Source organism: Suricata suricatta, chromosome 17 (genome assembly GCF_006229205.1).
Source record: "Suricata suricatta isolate VVHF042 chromosome 17, meerkat_22Aug2017_6uvM2_HiC, whole genome shotgun sequence".
NCBI lineage: Eukaryota > Metazoa > Chordata > Mammalia > Carnivora > Herpestidae > Suricata > Suricata suricatta.
This window is the reverse complement of record NC_043716.1, coordinates 35,121,042-35,139,999: the sequence shown is the minus strand read 5'-3', so window position 1 is coordinate 35,139,999 and position 18,958 is coordinate 35,121,042. Positions and strand designations below refer to the sequence as shown.

Below are 18,958 nucleotides of genomic sequence, written 5' to 3'. Positions count from 1 at the left end.
TATTTTTAAAAAAAAGTCACATTGCTTTTTTCCTGCCTAATTCAAAATCGGATTTGAAAAGTCATAGTTACAATTATTTTCAAATGTGCCTTAATGACTTTTGCTAATTAAAAAAATATACAATAAAAACAATAAGCAGTAATAAAGAGAAAAAAAATAGTATTTTAAAGTACTGGGAACAAACAGTACATGGCAAAAATAACACCTTAAATCTAGTTTTCCAAGAGTACTTACAGGATTATTAAATAATTATCTCATGGGGAAGTTTCGTCAGAAACTCATTTAGATGAATGTTATATGGCTTACAACCTGTTTAGGAAGCAGTAGTGAACTTCTTCCAAAAATCACAGAGCTTGGGGGTGTCGGGAGACAATGGGATGCTATATAGAAGGTTATTGCCCATTTTAGATTGCTGCTTTTTACACTGCTGCCCACCTTATACTTTGCAGTATTGCTCTTATACTATTGAGAGTTTATCATATACAATTAGTGACACAGCAACTAACAAGGAAATTGAACAAGTTTCAGGACACTTGAAATGAGGCACTACTTCTTCAAATGTAAAGGATTTTGCAGAAAAGTGTCACTGTAAGCTATAAACTACTTTAAGATTCTTGGCCTACAAAGGTTTCTTGTGCATTGCATGGATTACTTAGACAATTAAAAGAAAAAAGAACACTGGGGGAAATTCATTTTTCCAACATGATATGTCCTAAAACTTAATTAAGGGCTCAAACTTGAGAAAGATGTGTTCATAAAAATCTGCATGTGAGTTAGAAGTGTGAAATCAGTGTAGTTTTCTATGTAATCCACTAATAACTATACTCTTTAAACTAATTTCTACAAATATGTTTCCTAAGAGCTTTGTAAATTATCCTTTTTATGCACTGCATATGTTATAAACAACTATGTGCTTTTGGATTCAATAAATAAATACATTAAATGCTCAAATATTTTCACTAAAGATAGGTCCACAAAGGGGCTGGGGACGTTTTTTCTATACTCTTCAGAACCATGTGTGGTGAGCAATTATCAGGAATAATATACATGTCAGTTTTTGAGTACAGTATTGCTTCTAAACATTATTAAAAAACCACTCCAGAAAGGTGATAAAAGGTGGATTAATCACCTAAATGCCTATAAATTGAGATTTAAGGTCAGAGACACTCCCTTCACTCACCCTGTTGTCTCACATGGGGTTGGTTGGTCACACATCATACCCTGGGTCACAGAAGGTATGCACTCTGGTTCAGCGTGAATAGTAGGGATTTGGTTCAAGGGGCTCACAAGTCAGATCTTAAAACATAATAATGGTAGTATCTATGATACTATTCTAACGAATCTAATGCTTTATTTCCATTAAAATAATTCTTTATTTCAGGAATGAGCCAAGTAAAGAGGGAACATGGAGTCAGTTCGAAATCGACTTCCTGGCTCACCTCAATCGGGTGAGCAGTGAATGTTCTGACAATGACATTCGCAATAGCATCGCTGCTGGGTATTGCTATAATTTGCTCTCTATGATTGTCCCTTTAAACAAAAAGCTCTGCACTCAGCATGCAAAGAAGTTAGAAGTGGAGAAAGGAGGGGGAACCACACATATAAGAAGAGAGAGAGGGAAAAACTGCAGATCAATCATTTATAATTAACAAAAATCCGATTGGTGCTTTAAATAGAGATCAATGTGTTCCAGGCTGCCTGGATTGTGGGGATGTATTCACCTTCTCGTAACTCTCCAAGCAAGCTGTCACACCTACAGAATCACCATTTGTTTTCTTAACAAAGCTTCAGGGGGCGCCAGGCTCTCATTGAAATTTCATTAATCTAATGGAGTAAAGTCCTATAGAAAAAAATCAAATTCTCGTTGGACGAGATGCTACCTGGGAAAGATAACCTCTGTTTGAACTCTCAGACTCGGATCGCTCTGCTATTAGTCTGAGGAAACAGACAGCAACAACGCTGATTACAGCCACCGGCCTCAACAATTTTTTTTTCTAACTAGCAATTTCGAGTGCAAGTACCACAGTGTCAGCTAAAGAAACACAACTGTGGGTTTTCTGCAGAGCGAAATGGTTCTGAAATGTCACTGAATAGCTCACAAAGGACGCCAATCTACGACAACAGAGACATAAGCATGTAGGAGAAAGGGCCCACACATCCTCTTTTCAAAGGTATGTTGTTTACATGCATGTAATTTGTGAAACACACGGCTATTCGATTCAGGGTTTTCACAGAAGTCTAACCGAAATCTGTTTGGAAAGCAAGCGGTAAGATTCTTCCAAAAGTCACAGAATTTTTTGGTTGTGGGGAGATTCTAGTATGTTTTACACATAAATAGATGTCCTACTATAGTGGATGATAGCTTTCAAGTTTCCAAGACATCAATTACAATGGTTACTTGGTGATCATATTTCATTATCGCCTCCACGGAAGCTGGTATACAAGTTTGCAAATGTGGCCCAAATGGGTACATGTCAGTAATGCAGTATGAACAGGACCTCTGAGAGGGAAATAGGAAATGTTGGTTCCTCAAAATTCCCTCCAGTAACGTGCCCATGGCTCCTCTGACACTCACATGGCAAAAGTACAGGACGGTAGACATATACGTGATTAAAAGGCTAACGTGAATAAGGCTGTGTCTATCATTAACTAAAACAGCTCCTCTGTGTTGTTTAGTTTTTCCCTACCAAAATACCTCCTTATAAAACAAAAAACTTTAAATGCCTAATAGACTGGCGGCTTTAGTTACCCTGTACAAGAGTCCAAAGAGAAAATGAAACAACCTGTAGAAAGTCCTCCGTAAGGCTCTTATGTGGACATTGTGCTTCGCAAGCAGCGACTGGGCAAAGGGAAGTAGACTTAATCAGGCAACATCACGGTCAGGTTCACCACTGCTTTCTGATTCCATACACTCCTAAATCTGCAAGTGGATGTACAAACCTTGTCTGTTTTAAAGGAGAAAAAAATCCCACTTTAATATAAAAAAGAAATAAGGAGTTTGGATGTAAACGACAACTTTGTATTTACTTTTTAAAAAATATCTAAAAATTGTGGCATATAATAAGGAGAAAGAAGCAATACTTTGAAGAAAAAAAACAAAAGGAAGATTCTGACATCCTAGGTAAGCAAAGGAGATAATTGAAAAAATTTTGAGTCCATCTCTTAGATAATATTTTTCTTTCACAATAAACGTGTTCTTTTTTCACCTAGGTCACATAAAGCTTACTGCAGGTCAGGAAATGTCTTCTGTTTCCAAAGCAGCTCACAGGAGTGAGTCACTTCCTATGATTTATTTTTTCCATTTCTCTCTTTATAGGTAGGTATTTTTCTACTTGAGATAGATTTAATATTTTTTCTTTTGGTCTAAAATTATTCATAAAGATTCATCTTATTTTCATACATAATTCCTTTAATTTCCTGTCTGAGATCCACCTGTAGAATTAGACTTCCTGCTCTCTATCTGCATCCTGTTTAAAGACACCACTGAAAGCATATCAATTTTTTATCCTAAGCAATAGAAAAGTGGGTAAATAACACATTTACATGTCAATGTGTATGTATTGTTTATGTAAACATATATAATGTATATAAATTCAAAGGCACAAAAATTTTAGTTTACTCAAGTTAAGATTATTAAAATTGATCCTGGGAACAAAATAATACACCTTTCTAGGCATTCATCCGACTATAGACATGGAGAAAGGAAGATTGTGAGAGGGAGACACACACATTCAGATGAGCCTTCAGGGAATTGTATGAACTTTTGAACCAGAGGCGGAGAGCCAGAGCCCAGCCTGTTCCCACTTTAATAAACATTTTTTTTCTTCAATTAATTAAGGTTTGGAAAGAAAAAAAACCACAGAAGAGAAGTAATTTAGCATGCAATGCATACTTTACAGATGGATCCTACCTTCGGATGCTTATTAAATCTATGCATGATTGCGCTGGAGAAAATTAATTGCATTGTTTCTCACTATTCAAAAGGGGGTTGCAAACAGCAAAAAAATAAAAAGGAAAATGAAGCAAGGTTGTTGTTGTTGTTATTGTGTAAAAAAAGACAGCTACAGTGTGAAAGTAATACTTTTAAAGTCCTAAAACAAGTAATACCCACAAATGGCATAAGGGTAGAAAAGATTCCTTCCATTTTTTTGATATTTCAAATTTACTGTGTAGGCTGCCAGAATACATACACCTACTTTAAGTTTACAAATATTCTGGCCTAACAGAAATTTCCTACTCAGTGGCATCTGAACCATTCAATTAAGTGGTGTGTTTTTGTTCAGATCCTACTGCGAAGAAAGATTTACATGGGCAGCTGGGAGCACACACTGGCACCCATTCACTGTATTTTGGTGAGCTGGTATTCTCCCCATCACGGTCTTTGGAAAAAGAGATAAATTCCTAATTTGGGTTGGGGGAGAAAAATATAAAATATTATCATAAAGTATTCAGAATATAGGTACTTGTTTGCATTTTTATCAGCTTTAATTTTTAAAAAAGCATAGAAGCTTCAGAAATTTGAGGCATTTTTGCCTTTTCTGAAGTCCTGCCAGTAGACATTGAACTGTAACCTCTCTCTTACACTGTCCTGAAAATGACCTTCATCAAACTTGAAAGGACCACTCTCTGTCTAAGGAGCTAGAAGAGCCATTAATTTTCCTCACTCACTCTTTTCCAGATTAAAAAAAAAAAATCCCTGTGTTCCTTCATTACAGATGCTCCTTTGGATGTGACGCACCCTGTTGTTGATTTAACTAAAAACATTCTACTAAGAGCTTCTAAGCTTATTTTATTCCATGATCCAAGTAAATGGTGATTTTATTTTATTCTTCCACTCCAAATCTATAAATCTCTCTGATCTCCAGTTAACATGTGTAATTATTCAGAAATATTTATCACGACACAAATTTTGCTAAGAGTAACAAACTAAGAACATATCGTAAATAAACGAATCTATCCCAGGTACAACGGAATTTATAAGACATGGATAAAGTATAGACATGTTAACATCAGGATATAGTTTATATGGTATCTGTCACAGGCAGATCTCAAGAAACAACATAGATGACCTTATAAATAGCTACAGTTATCATCATCCCTAATTAGGACAGGGCAAAATGAGATCATATGGTGAGACAGGTAGAGCAAAACTTCGAAGACAAGTATTCAACTTCTGTTCCTTTACTTTAGCTTTTAAAATCAGATCTACCACCCCATTAGAATAGCAACCATTTAAAACTAGAATCATAATAACAATCAAAAACATCTGGTTCAGTCCAGGAACTACTCAGAAGAGAAAAATCCATGCTGCTATGAGTAACTCGGGTCGAAATGGAGCCTGTGCTGTGTGCTGCTAGCGTCTTTCTAAATGTTACATAAAATGTGTAGTATCGATTTTACTGGTTATTAAAGAGAACAGACAGGAATACATGGGATTGGACCTATACAACTTTACCATTACAAAAGGTAGTTTAACTTAGTTAGTAAAACAGGCCCAGCTTCAGAAAGCTGGGCAGTCTAACTTAAGCCCAACCACACTGATAGTTATGAAAATGCTTGAATAATAAAAGTAGGAAAAAGTCCAAGAAGGGAGATTACCTTAGTTCAAGTCACCTGAACTTATTTCCCTGCCTAGAAACATCTCTTCCTGTTTGCTGCACTCCAACTTGAGCAGCCAACCCCACGGGGCTAACTGCAGCCTGGACTTGCATAGTTGACCTGTCTCCTTATTCCAGATTCTCTCAGATGATCCAACATTTACCTTTTAAGGTTCCTGTGCAGTTAACACAACCCCCACCCACCGCAAACATGGAGTATTGCAAATGAATTTCCTATATGTCATCCTTAATGACTGGTCATCTGAAGTTCCGGGACTTCCTCTGTATAGAACCTGTCACATTAGGGTACTTTATAATCTTTCTGCAAATTCCAAAATGAGCACCAATAAGCTGCCAGAAGCTGCTGGCAAAGCGGTTTTGGTAGCATGAATGACTCAGGCTCTGCCTGGACCAATTCACACTGAGTATGTGAAAAGTTTATCAAAATCAAGATAACCAAAAGCACAAAATAATTCTGGGAAAGCAGATGGTTAAGTTTGCTTTAAGGAATCTAAGACTTTTCAACAAGTTTTGAATTCTGAGACTCTTAGTGTAAAAATAAAAATAGCTAAAGATAAAATTGTAAACCCCTTAATTGACTTAATCTTTATTTTACATTTCTTACACACCTTATAATGAATGAGTACACTTTTCTCCTGGAGCAAAGAGCTCACTGATGACTAGGGAATTAGATTCAAGACACTATACTTTGATTTAGCAAATCTCTGTATTCATTTATTACATGGGATCCTGTTTTCTCCAAGGAGTTAAACTCCCTCTATAAGGTAAGGGGCTTAATCACTCTGGGATGAGATATTTTTTCTATTTTCCAATGCAATTACTCTTTGTCTTAAATCTAATTGAATTCACTTTCCATGCTAGTGGGGGCAGGGAGGTAGGCAGGAAAGATGCAGTATATGCTAGAAGATAAATAGTGTTAATTGTACACTTTTGATATATAGAGAATTTTTTTTAAAGACAAAAAACTGTGACCTAGTAAAAATATTTAAATATTCAGTGATGTGCTGGGGGTGGGGAGATTTTGGCCATTAGGAACTGCATTTGGGGGTATGGAGAACATCAGGGACAATGCATAAGGACTTTTCAAATTTATAATTTATAAAGTATCTTGGGATTCTCTGGATAAAAGGCACCATGTAAATACAAGCATTTTTGGGGCACCTAGTGCCTCAATCAGTTAAGCTTCATACTCTTGATTTCAGCTCAGGTCATGATCTCATGGTTCGTAAGATAAAGCCCCGCATTGGGTTCTGAGCTCACGGTGCGGAATCTGCTTGAAATTCTCTCTTTCTCTCTCTCTCAAAATAAATAAATAAACTGAAAAAAATAAATATAAGCATTTTCACTTCATGTGGATGATCACAGATAGTTGACATCTCAGCATAAACATTTCAGTAGTCCCAGGGATATAAACTCTTATGTGGATTTGTTTTTTTCTGCCATTTTCTCTTCCCTGAGTAGTAGCATACACGATGGAGCATGTCCTTGTTGGCTGGCTCTTTTCTCTTTTCTACAGTTCCTGTCTCTTTCATTTGTCTTTGTGATGTCACTGTGCTGTCCAGTATTTGCCTTTGTACCCATAAGCTATATTATTGAGGGAAGTGAACATTTATCTTGGATCTGTCTGGCATAGTGCTTCCCACCCTCAGTATTTCTGGTGTCTAAGGGAGGAAGTCCTCCAGATATCATGGAAGTGGGGAGAGAGGGAGGCAGTCACTCTGTGCCACGTTAAGAAACACCGTAAAACAAGAGACTGTTATTAATTGCAAGGTTCTTCGAAGGCTTTTAGGATCTGACATAATTTGAGGCTGAACCACATAATCATATTTGTTCAATTTGATAAACACTTACTGAATGTCTAATATCTGATGAAATCTGCGAGATACATAAAAATAATTAAGACACAACCCCTGCCCTCTGGAGCTCACAACCCAGTGGAGAAGCCAGCACATGTCAGTACCATAATGCAAGGCCAGTGGTAGTAACAGCTAAAACAGATGTACTGATCAAGGAAAATGCAAGACAGGGAGATGTTGAGTCCAAGTTAGGGCAACTAGAAAGCCATGTTGAGAAGATAAGAGTTTGAACAGAGCCTTAAAGGCTTAGTGGAATGTGGGTGGCTGGAGAGGCTTGGAAAGGCATTCTGGGTGGAAGGCATAGGGCTGGATTTGGGGAATGACAAATAATTCCATAAGGCCAGAATGTAGGACATGAGTTTCAAATGTAGGAGGTAAGAGGAAAGGTAGGTTCAGAAACACAACTTGTATTTCAGATTGTGATTTCATTTTATGTTTTTTTTTTTAATTTATTTTTGAGAGACAGAGACAGTGTGAGCAGGGAAGGGTCAGAGATAGAAGGAGACACAGGATCTGAAGCAGGCTCCAGGCTCTGAGCTAGCTGTCAGCACAGAGCCCAATTGGGGGCTTGAACCCACAATCCATGAGATCATGACCTGAACAGAAGCTGGATGCTCAACCAACTGAGCCACCCAGGTGCCCCCAGATTGTGATTTCAAATGCTCCTCAAAATAAGCCGGGCTGATGAAGCTGTAGTGTAACCAAAATATAGTTCTTAACAATGAGGGTTCCTAGCCTGTTATTTCCTCTGTGCACTCAACCCCCCTGGCTCCACTGGCACAGTTCCTTCCCAGGTCGTCCCCATCCAAGGAGGGCTCCGCCATCTTCAGACGAGTGTCTTGGTGGTTTGCGATATAGTATGTGGAGAATGAGGAGAACAAGAGAGGAGTTTGAAAGGACAGAGGTCACTTGGATTGACAGTAAAGGACAGAGAAGCAAAGAATCACTCTCGACCTTGCAGGGTTGAAGATCCAGAGAGTCAGGGCAGAATGGCAGGTTTGAGAAAGCTCTGGAGCAGGAGAGCAAGAGGCTCTGGAGAGTTGTGGGGATACTGAAGAGGGGAAAGTTGCCTTATAAAATATGCTAAAGATACTTAAAAAATCTTTTTTCCTAATGTTGATTTTTATTTTTTGAGAGAGGAAGATAGCATGGGCAGGAGAGGGTCAGAGAGGGAGACACAGAATCTGAAGCAGGCTCCAGGCTCTGAGCTGTCAGCACAGAGTCCGACACAGGGCTCAAACTCACGGACCATGAGATCATGACCTGAGCTGAAGTTGGACGCTTAACTGATTGAACCACACAGGCAACCCTACATATTTTTGAGAACTGTAATGCTTACTCTTATATCTGCAGATGTGATCTGTCTTCAGGACTGGGCTCGGTGTCAGCAGGGATGATAGGAAACAAAGATTCAGGACAGCTCAGTAAGAGATCATATGTAGTTCACCATGGACTGGAGGCTATGGCTTACTTTATATCAGAAGAGAGAGAGATGAGGGCTGAGCCTGAAAATGAAGTTGGACCAGTATCTTTTACCATTTCATACCTCCGTGAGTTCTCCATTTAATGTTTAATGTTTGCTGAATAGATTGAGATGGTTCTCACTATAGATCATTTACTGCTTAGCAATAACTCTTATTTTCTTGACTATCGTATTTCTTTAGGGAGTTTAGTTGCCCTGAACTTCTGCTCCCCATTTTTTCCAAGCCCTGGACGAGTCTCTACCCTATGCTCTTCACTCTCACTACGAGGCTTTGTCCTCCTCTCCCTCCAAGTAAAAACATCTCTGCATCTTTACCCGCTTTATCCTTGAACTCCTAGGAGTGAATGTTTTACCTTTTAGCTAAGACCGAGTCTTGAATAGTATTATCCAACCTACTTCTACCTTTTCCAGGACTTGATTCTATCCATTATTTTTTTTAGATTGGTTCTTTCTCATTTGCTGGAAAATCAGCTCAGATTTACCCTCTTCTACCTAGAAAACAAAACAACCAAAAAAGTTCTTCTTCCTTGCTAGCATTTATCCTTCTTTTTTGCCAAATTTTAAAGGCAGCATAAACTGACATCTCTAGTTTTTCACCTTTTGCTCACTCCTGAATCCCTAAAACCATGCTTCTGCAATCTCTACTGACACTGCTTCTCAAAAGATTAGCAAATAATTTGTTTTGTTTCTCCTTCATTCCCACCATCCTTGCCCCTAGGCTCATATCTAAAAGTTTATGAACATGAAGGGGGTATTGTTAATTACTTATGTTTATCACCCCCCAACACCCAGCATCATGCTTTGCATGTGGTAGAGACTTCATGAGTATGTGAATTGCATCTGAATTTCTTCAACCTTCCTCTGATCTTCTACCATGGTAGGTACCTAGCAATGGTTTCAGATGCTATAGCTGTAATCAGGGCATGTAGTTTTCTCTAATGGGCTTAGAGAATTAGAAAACATCTTATCTCGGTTGTTGACTATAAAATTATTTTAAACTCTTGTTTACCAGAAAGTATGGTGAAGATTATGTTATTTTTGTTTTGTTACTAACATACACAAAACTCAACACAGATACCCAACATGAAATGTATATCATGATGATCAATGGTAATGATCAACAGTTCACAAATGAAGACTTCAAGACAAACTGACTTGCTAAACTTATCAAGTGGCCTCCCATTGACCCAAACATAAACCACATTGTAATACTGTAGTTTGTTCTACTCAATAAGCTATATTTCTTGTGAATCTTCCCTGGAAGTTCTACAGGTGGCTGAGACACAACAAATACTAAAATATAACCAGGAATTGAGCCAGTGCCTACTAATGTGTGGCTATTATTTAATAAATATGTATGCTTTTTTTTTCCATAGAGGGTACAAGAACATACACTCTTGCTTGAAATCCAAATGCATAAAGATAATCAATGGGATGTAAGAACTCCTTTTTACTTCTACATTTCCCTTAGGTGTCCTTTTTTTTTTTAAGCATATTTATTTATTTTGAGAGAGAGTGTGTGAACTGGAGGGGCAGAGGGACAGAGGGACAGGGAGAATCCCAAGCAGGTTCCATGCCGTCAGCGCTGATAGCATGAAGCCTGACTTGACGCTCCATCCCATGAATCGCAAGATCATAACCTGAGCTGAAATCAAAAGTTGGACGCTTCACCAACTGAGCCACCCAGGTGCCCCTTTCCTGGGTGTCTTGTTTTGCTAATAGAATTTTACTAACAGGACGTGGAGGCCTCTCCTCCCATCTCCCACAAACTACTCTATTTCACTGAGATCCTTTAGGAGGGGTGAGGATCAGTTTGTGTCACATGGCCTCTTCACACATGCTCATACCGGGGTGACCCTGCCACTTGTCTGCCCTACGCAGCTGCCCAGCTTATTGGGAGCCATGGGAAATGCCCGAGAAAGCCGGCCATAGTGGCTTGTTACAGTTGTTTGCCTGTAGTGTTCCTTTAGAATGGGTATATCCACCAAAAATGTAAAGAATCCGTGAGCTTCTGCATGGCATTCTAATGCTAAGTCAAAATCCACCCTCTTTGTCACTGTTTGGTTCAATAGTTCAGGTCAGCAAACACCCAGAGACCATCTACCCTGTGACAGGCATCACGCGAAGGCCTTCAAGGAGCCAGAGTCCATGGGAATAGTGATTTCTAAACACAGAATTCCAATATAATGTTGGCAGTGGTTTGGAAAAGTCAAATCACAGGGATTTAAAAAAAAAAAGAATGAACTATGCTTTGGGCAATTCTACATTTTAAGATAAATTTTTAAATTTACATTAATTAGATTTAATTAAAATCTTAAATTTTATCTTAAAATGTAAAATTGCCCAAATTTAAAACTCAGAATTTAAGTTTTCAGAGATTCTTTAAATGCTAACAAAAAAATAAATAAGATCAAAGTAAAAAAAAAAAAAACCAACAACGAGAAGTCTAGCCACTGAACAGATTCCTTTCAGAATAAAGTTCTTTAAAGGTACTAAATGTTTTATTCAACAGTAGTAAGGGACAAGGAGGTATGAGAGAATCTTACTACCACTAGGAAATTGATCTTTTGGTTATGCTAAGAAGTTACCAGACGGTGGGTGATTCAGTATCACTGGCCTGTGGCACTATTTTAGGGAAGAGAACTTTTTATTACAGTAGTGTTTTCTTTTTTTTAAGGCCCTCTTTTCTTAGATAAATTGCATTTTATTTCAACCCCTTCAAATAACCTGTAAATAGTCTTTACATTAATGCCTCTGTAATCTGTCAAAAAATATTCCGCAGTCTTAGAAATATAAATAGATGAACATTTTACTCTCACGAAGCACTTTATTCATCTGGTTTCACTACAACTCTATGGCTCAAGTTGTTGAGTGAGTATTCTAAGGCCATACTGAACACATAAAGGAGGTAGTCTTTTAGGGCCAAATGTTTTCCTTCATGTACCTCCAATTTTGTGGCTATAGAACCATCGTATGTCAGAAAAACCCATATGTGTTAATATTAGTTTTCTGACGAAAATGTCAGTAGAAGATAGAGGCTTGGGGAAAACCTTCAAAAATTTGACTTCCAATGGCTATTCTGAAAATGAAATACAGTCCTCTGAATTTATCATACCTAGGACATACAGAAGGTTATTAGATAATAAGGGGATGTTTTCTTGCCATCTATGAAATGGTCGGTGCTGGTGAAGCTACAAGGCACACAGTTCAGTAGGCTATCCAGGAGTTCGATGGCTAGGGTTGTAACTGGGGATAATGCCATGATATATGAGAGATTTTATATTTTGTCTTTATCACATCACCTCAACAGACACTAAAGAAAGAAAAGTAAACTCTGGAATGACTGTGAGTTTTAAAGCTGAAAGAAGGGAAGCCTGCATGGCTCAGTGGGTTGAGCATCCAACTTCAGCTCAGGTCATGATCTCACAGTTTGTGGGTTTGAGCCCCGCATAGGGCTTTGTGCTGACACTTCAGAGCCTGAAGCCTGCTTCTGATTCTGTGTCTCCCTCTCTCTCTGCCCCTCCCCCATTTGCCCTCTGTCTCTCAAAAATAAATAAATGATAAAAAAAATTTAAAGCTGAAAGGAAAGAGTTTAAATTCACAACCAGCTATATTACTTGATTTTAAAAGAAGAAATGATTTGCCACATCTGTCATAATACCAAAGTATTATGCAACTAAAGCAGTTATAAGTTAAGGATATGGACCCTTGCAAATTATTTATTTTAAGTAATAAGGACATTTATAGAAATTTTCACATATCATCTCTTGGGAAATGAAACTTTTAGATACAAAGAAAAGATGTCTCTAAGCTCTCCTGTTGCTGATGCTATCATAAAATAGAGATAAAGACATTTTGGAAAGAGTTCCTTTGAACATTACAATAGTAGCTAGGAGAATAGAAAACAATATACATGAGAAAAAAGTGGATGCCTGAGAAAAGGACTCACCTTCAGCCGCAGAGGTGACGTAGAAGTTGTAGAAGGTGGAGTGGCATTGTGTGGAAGCCAGAGACAAGCTCGTCATTATTTCTAAGGAGTGGAGAAGTGGGCTTCCACTGCATCGCAAGGAGCTCAGCCTAGATATTAGGACTACGATCCCAATAGGAATAGCCATTAACATAAAATGGCTTGTTAAAGGAGATAATGAAATCTCTTTCTTGAAATATCAATTAAATGAAGATAATTCTTCATCCTTCTGAGATAGTTTAGATATAGTCTATCCAAGGGAGAGGGATGGGCAGGCTTGTTTTCCAAAGCACTTTCAATCTTTTAATTACAATATTGAATCCAAAATGGTTACCTTACTTTTAGAGCTAGAAAGCCATTGACTTTAAAGGTTTTCAGAGAGTAGTAAGTTTAGAGACCATCTAGTTCACCTTCTTATTCTGTACACTGAGAGGCCTAAGTGCAGTGGAGAGATGAGCAAACTATGGTCCATGGGCCAAATTCGACCCCATCCTTTGTTTTTGTAGGGCCCACAAGCCGAGAGCGTTTGTTTTTGTTTTTGTTTTGTTTTAAAATTTTTTAATGGCTGGGGGGAAAATCAGAGTAATATTTCATGACAGGTGAAAGTTATATGGAATTCAAATTTCAGGGCGTATAAAAAAAGTTTTAGCGGAATATAGCCACGTTCATTCACCTACACATTATGTATGGCGCTTTTGCCCTGTATGGGCACAGCTGCCACTCTAGAGACTATATGGTCTGAAGATCCTAAGATGCCCTGTGGTACTTTACAGGAAAAGTTTGCTAACCCCTGGTGCAGCAGATGGAGCACATAAAGTCTAAAGCCAGACTACTTGGGTGTGATCCTGGAAAAGATGCCATGCTTCTGTTTTATGATCTGTAAACTGGGGGCAATAATGGTACTTACCTGACAGGGTGGTTGTAGGATAAATGAAGGTGCTTAAAACATGAGGGCCTGGTATAAAGCAAGAATTCACCTAAGTGTTCAGTGTTCTTACTATTACACACGAAGAAACTGGCCCACAGCAAACTTCTTGATTCTCCTTGCCTAGGTTGTGTTTTTTACTTTTCATATTGCCTGACAAAGAAAAACATTCTTGTGATGTTTTGGTTGCTGTTTTTAAACTACCTGAAGGCGACTGTAAATGGAGAACTTAGTTTTATCAGCCTGGTCTCCTATCAATCCTGTGACCTATGGTTGCCCAAAGGCAACTTGTGGAACATTTGAGATTTTCAGGTCTTTGCCTCAAACTTCTAGAAATCAAGATTTTCTTTATGCCTTCCAAAAAAGGACAATTCAAGTCCCTTACAACTCAAAACTGACGAGTCTGTTTTTCCCCCCTATATTTACTGCAACAACTTCATAAACAAAGACCTGGGCGTGCATACAGACACCAGGATCTGGGATAGCAGATTAGTCCATGAGCACTCAAGGATATTCGTTATTCTTGGCGAAACATAACCTATTTTCTCTGGTCACTTTTCTTCCTTATCAACCCTTTTACATTGCCAACACCACCCCAGGTTTTGCTGATTCTACAAAACCTGTTAAACCTAGTAGGACGCCAACTTACTAGCCCTGGACAACCACCCTTTCTAAAGCTTTGTTCGTAAGAAGTCTTTCTTCATTAACTCCATTCCCAAATGGCCACTCCATTATGTCAGGAAGCATATAGTTTTAAACAACTATACGTTGGGCGCTGCTGTCTAACTTTGTTCTAGTTTTTCTCTTTCTATATAATACATCTGATCTCGCAACAAAACTGGAATTCCTTAAGATCAGGCACATACCATTTTTTTTTTTTTTTTGGTATCAACTCACAGGACTTCTTTGAAGGTTTTTACTTTTACATTTCAACAAATGGTTCTTGCATTAATAAATGAAGAGCCAAAAATACATCCCATGAACAGAATTTTTAACTTTAGAGATGCATAAAATAACACTTTGACACTACCACCAGGATGGTGGAGATGATGATTTTGTTAGTATGTGGATTTAAAGATCAATCATCAAAATTAAAACAAATCAGAAGTATACAAGCACCTTAATTTAAATGGAGACTGCAACCCACAAAAGAAAGATTAACTCTAGATCCTTAATCCTTTTCAGATACATTAGCTCTATGACACTGGAAAATGTTAGATCTCATGTGGCTACGGTGGCCACTGGTAAAACCTTATCTAAGTGTTTTTTTAAATCCAGCCATAAAGGATTATGTTGGAATCCCACACTGGTATAATTCTCATCTGCATGCATAATATGCCGGTAGCAACATTACTTAATATATGAGTATGTGCAGTATATTTTATTATAAGAGTAGACAAGCAAACTGAATGTGTCCCAGGAAGGGGTCTTTTCCATTAACTTTTATAAAGGCTTTCATTTCAAACTTTCATTAACATCTGACAAGCAAGCTGAAAAAGCTTTGCTTAGAGCTTGGGTTAGGGGCAAAATGCATTTTGGCAAAACTACTCCAAGATTACACTGACTGGGTGTGCGAGAATATACTAATTTGTTTTGTTTTGTTTTGTTTTGTTTGGAGTGTGGAGAAAAGAGAGAGAAAGGGAGAGAGGAGTCATGGACCCTACTTTATGGTTGCCATGGAGGCAAGGTCAGCCTTCCATACTTGGATCTACCAGCAGAGTTCAGACAGGTCAACGTGTGACCGGCTCAGGCCCTGGGGTTAAAAGTTCAAGCAGCGATGGAAAAACCAATATGTCCACGCAGAGTATGCTGTACAATTTATTTCAATTTACATCAAGCCATGCATATAAAATTTAGATAAATTCCATTCAAATCTGATGTTGCCTGACACACAATGTATGCAAACAGATGTCTGTGAGGCTTTTTCTGTGCTTTAGAAAACAACATTAAATTTAAAAATATGTCTCTGGGATTTCTTTATTGAATTACAAAATGAACATAATTTTAACTTAAATGTTTTCATTCTTTCTTCCAATTTTTTTTGTGGGGGGGTCTTAATAATTTCTCGGTTCTCAATCTACTCTATGTCATATTAAAGAGGATAATGTATATTTACAACTACAGCTCCACTGTTATTGTAGTTATAGATTCTATTTATATCCCTTACCACTTTCTGCAAATATTTAGTGATTGATATTTCTGATTTATCTCTGGCTTCTACCCTCATCTCCTTTATTTTCTACATGGAACAGAGCGAGGGCTCCCGAGGCTGCTGGGTCATCTTCCAGCCACAAGGTGGCTCCCCCGACCCCTTCTCTCAAGCCAACAGGGCACACACCTTTGCTGAGTGCAGCGGCAGACTAGGATTCAGAGGCTAATTATGACCCATAAATACCATTATTTTCTTTGCAAATTGAACGAATAACAACCCGGACGTCGGCCCAATAAGATACAATGCAAAATTGGTCTTCAGAAAGAAGAGAAAGGAAAAGATTTTTGTATCCTGCCTGACAGCTCTTCACCTATCCTTTCAAGGATATAACTAACTAAACTTAGAGAGAGAGGAAAAAAAGGAAAATAATGACATGCTCTAGAGGAACCTAATTTTGTTGCCAAAGAACAGAGACACAGAGCAGATGAGGCAAAATTTCAAGAAAAGTATTCTTACTCAAACCAGAGCCTGCATTTGGAGTAGGACAGTGGTTTTGAGTTTTCTGTTCTGGGAACTTCCTCACAAGGAAGTTTTTGTGCGGACTTTGTAGCACTGTCTTAGACGTCCTGCTTCATGTCATAGATGAAGAACAGTGATCTCTAACACTTCCAGGCTTTAAAAGGAATAGAAATACCACATATCTACTTCTTGCTGCTTAGGAAACAGGGTCCATATTTCACAAAGGTGGTTTTTACAGAATACATCCTAATTTCTACACATTAAGTAAGCACAGAGAGACAAATTATTCATCTGATTACATGTAAATTCTTTCCAAAACTCTGAGTCCCAATTTCTCACGTTTTCCACTTTCTACTCCAGGGACAAATTATTTGGGCAAGTTTCATTTTCCTCATCTATAAAATGGAGATAAAAATAGGAACTATTTCTCATGGGCTTTTTGTCAGAATTAAATGAGTTAATATACATAAAGCACTTGTAAGAGTCCTTGGTACTAAACAAGAGCTATATAAATGTTTGCTATTACTACTCTTATTCATTTGAGCTCAGTACCTCCTCATTTGCAAGTATTTTGTGAGACAAACATTTGAGACAAATGATCTTCCATGGATTTTATAAATACACAATTGTATCATTTTCTAGATACCTGAATGCTCTGATCAGGGGTAACTGGTGTCTGGGCTTTTCCCTCCTTAAGGGCCTTTTTCTTCTCAAGAACTTAAAAATATATAAGCATTTTCCCCCAATTCATGATATTACATTCAACATGACATGAAAAAAATAAACTGCTGATTTCCAACTCTAAAACTTGTTTCAGATTTTGCTTTACCAAACGCAACATTTTACTAAAGCAAACAACGAAAGTGGTGGTTTAGCAGCTTGGTTACGATGTGCACATTATAAAAGTTTTAATTTTCATTTTTCACTGCATTAAAAATCTCAGTATCTTACTCCTGCCAGAATGTAACTTTGTTAAGCCTCTTTTTAAACTTAGAACAGATGAGTCCCCTGCTTCTAAAGTAAATAAACAATTTTGAATTTCCTCCTAAGCACTGCCTTGACAATTCCCAAACACATTTTCTAAGGGTACAAATGGCATCCTTAACTTTAGGTGACCTACAATAATTCAACCGTGAGCAAAAGTTTATGTGGACATAAAATCCTGCATTCACATAAATCCTTGTTTGTATAAGGAGAGATCTTGTATACATAGATGTAAATATATATGTATGTGTCAGTGCATATGTATACATATATGTCCACATATATGCCCTTCATATATATTACAAATAGATGGAAATACATGTTTAGAGACCAGGCGAGATAAGCAAATCAGTTTTCAATAGGCAAGGAAAAGGAGTATAACATTTTTTCATACCTGCTATATTGCCATGCACCCTTATTCTTTATTATCTCTGTCAGCTACTACCAGGTGCCTAGTAGACAAATGCTAGTCCCAGTCCTGACCATTTATTTCGATTTGGAATTATTTCAAGCCCAACTCTTTCGAACTGCTTGAAAATGCTGTCCTGATACGTTGGCCTTGTGCTCCGGAGTGAGGGGAGGAGGAGAGCCATCCTTATGCAGAAACAATTTGGCACCTTTTTAGAGGGAAGCTCGCCTTGGCTTTGCCCACACTTGCACAAATACAACTTTGAAAGACCCCTCTTCCATTCTGAACAATCTGTATGTGTTACCAGCAGCAGTGCCTTTTGTTGCCAGAAGCAGCTTTTGCTACATGCATCAACTTTCACTATATTCTTAGCAACTCTTTGTTTTATGCCAGTTTCAGACATCAGTTAACAGAACCCCTTAAAGAACAGATGTACTGAAGAAATGCATCAATTCGTTATTTGTTACAGTTTGGGGGTGTCTGTCCTGTGGGTTTTCTAGCCAAAGGCTTATATGTTTCCCAAGAGAAATTTACTTTCATGAGAGAAGAAAATTGAGGCAAATCACTGCTGTTAGACCCTGAAGTCAGAGACACTGGTTTGTTGTCCTTCTGTACATGCGGAGAAAAAGCCCACAGTTACAGAAACAGTCGTGTTTCCATCCATCCCTCATTCTTTCCCAGTGTGAAAAATTACAAAGGAAACCAAATTTTTCTCTGTCAATAGAATGTGTATGATTACAGCTGTTCATATTTTCACTCTAATGAAGGGCTGCACATTTAATTCTAAGATTTATTAGGTACTGTACATTGCTGTGTACATGCAAAACAGTTAATCGACATCTAAAATGCTGGTTGTTTATTCTGACATTAATGATCATATTTCTTAATTTGAAACAAAAAGCATTTGGGGAAAATGTATTTTGTTCCCTCCAAATAAGAAATTAATAAATTCAATGTAAGAAATAAAAAGGGCTGAAGAAAAAATTATTGATTTATGTATGTGAGTCTGGGGAAAAAATAAAGATGCTATATATATATATATATA

The 18,958-nt window shown here is 37.8% G+C and overlaps 1 protein-coding gene across 1 annotated transcript in view; it reads right to left on the bottom strand.

The window, feature by feature from the left end:
• Positions 1–18,958, bottom strand: part of SKAP1 (src kinase associated phosphoprotein 1) — a 275,716-nt gene that overhangs the window by 147,911 nt on the left and 108,847 nt on the right. The gene's annotated exons all lie outside the window — the stretch shown is intronic.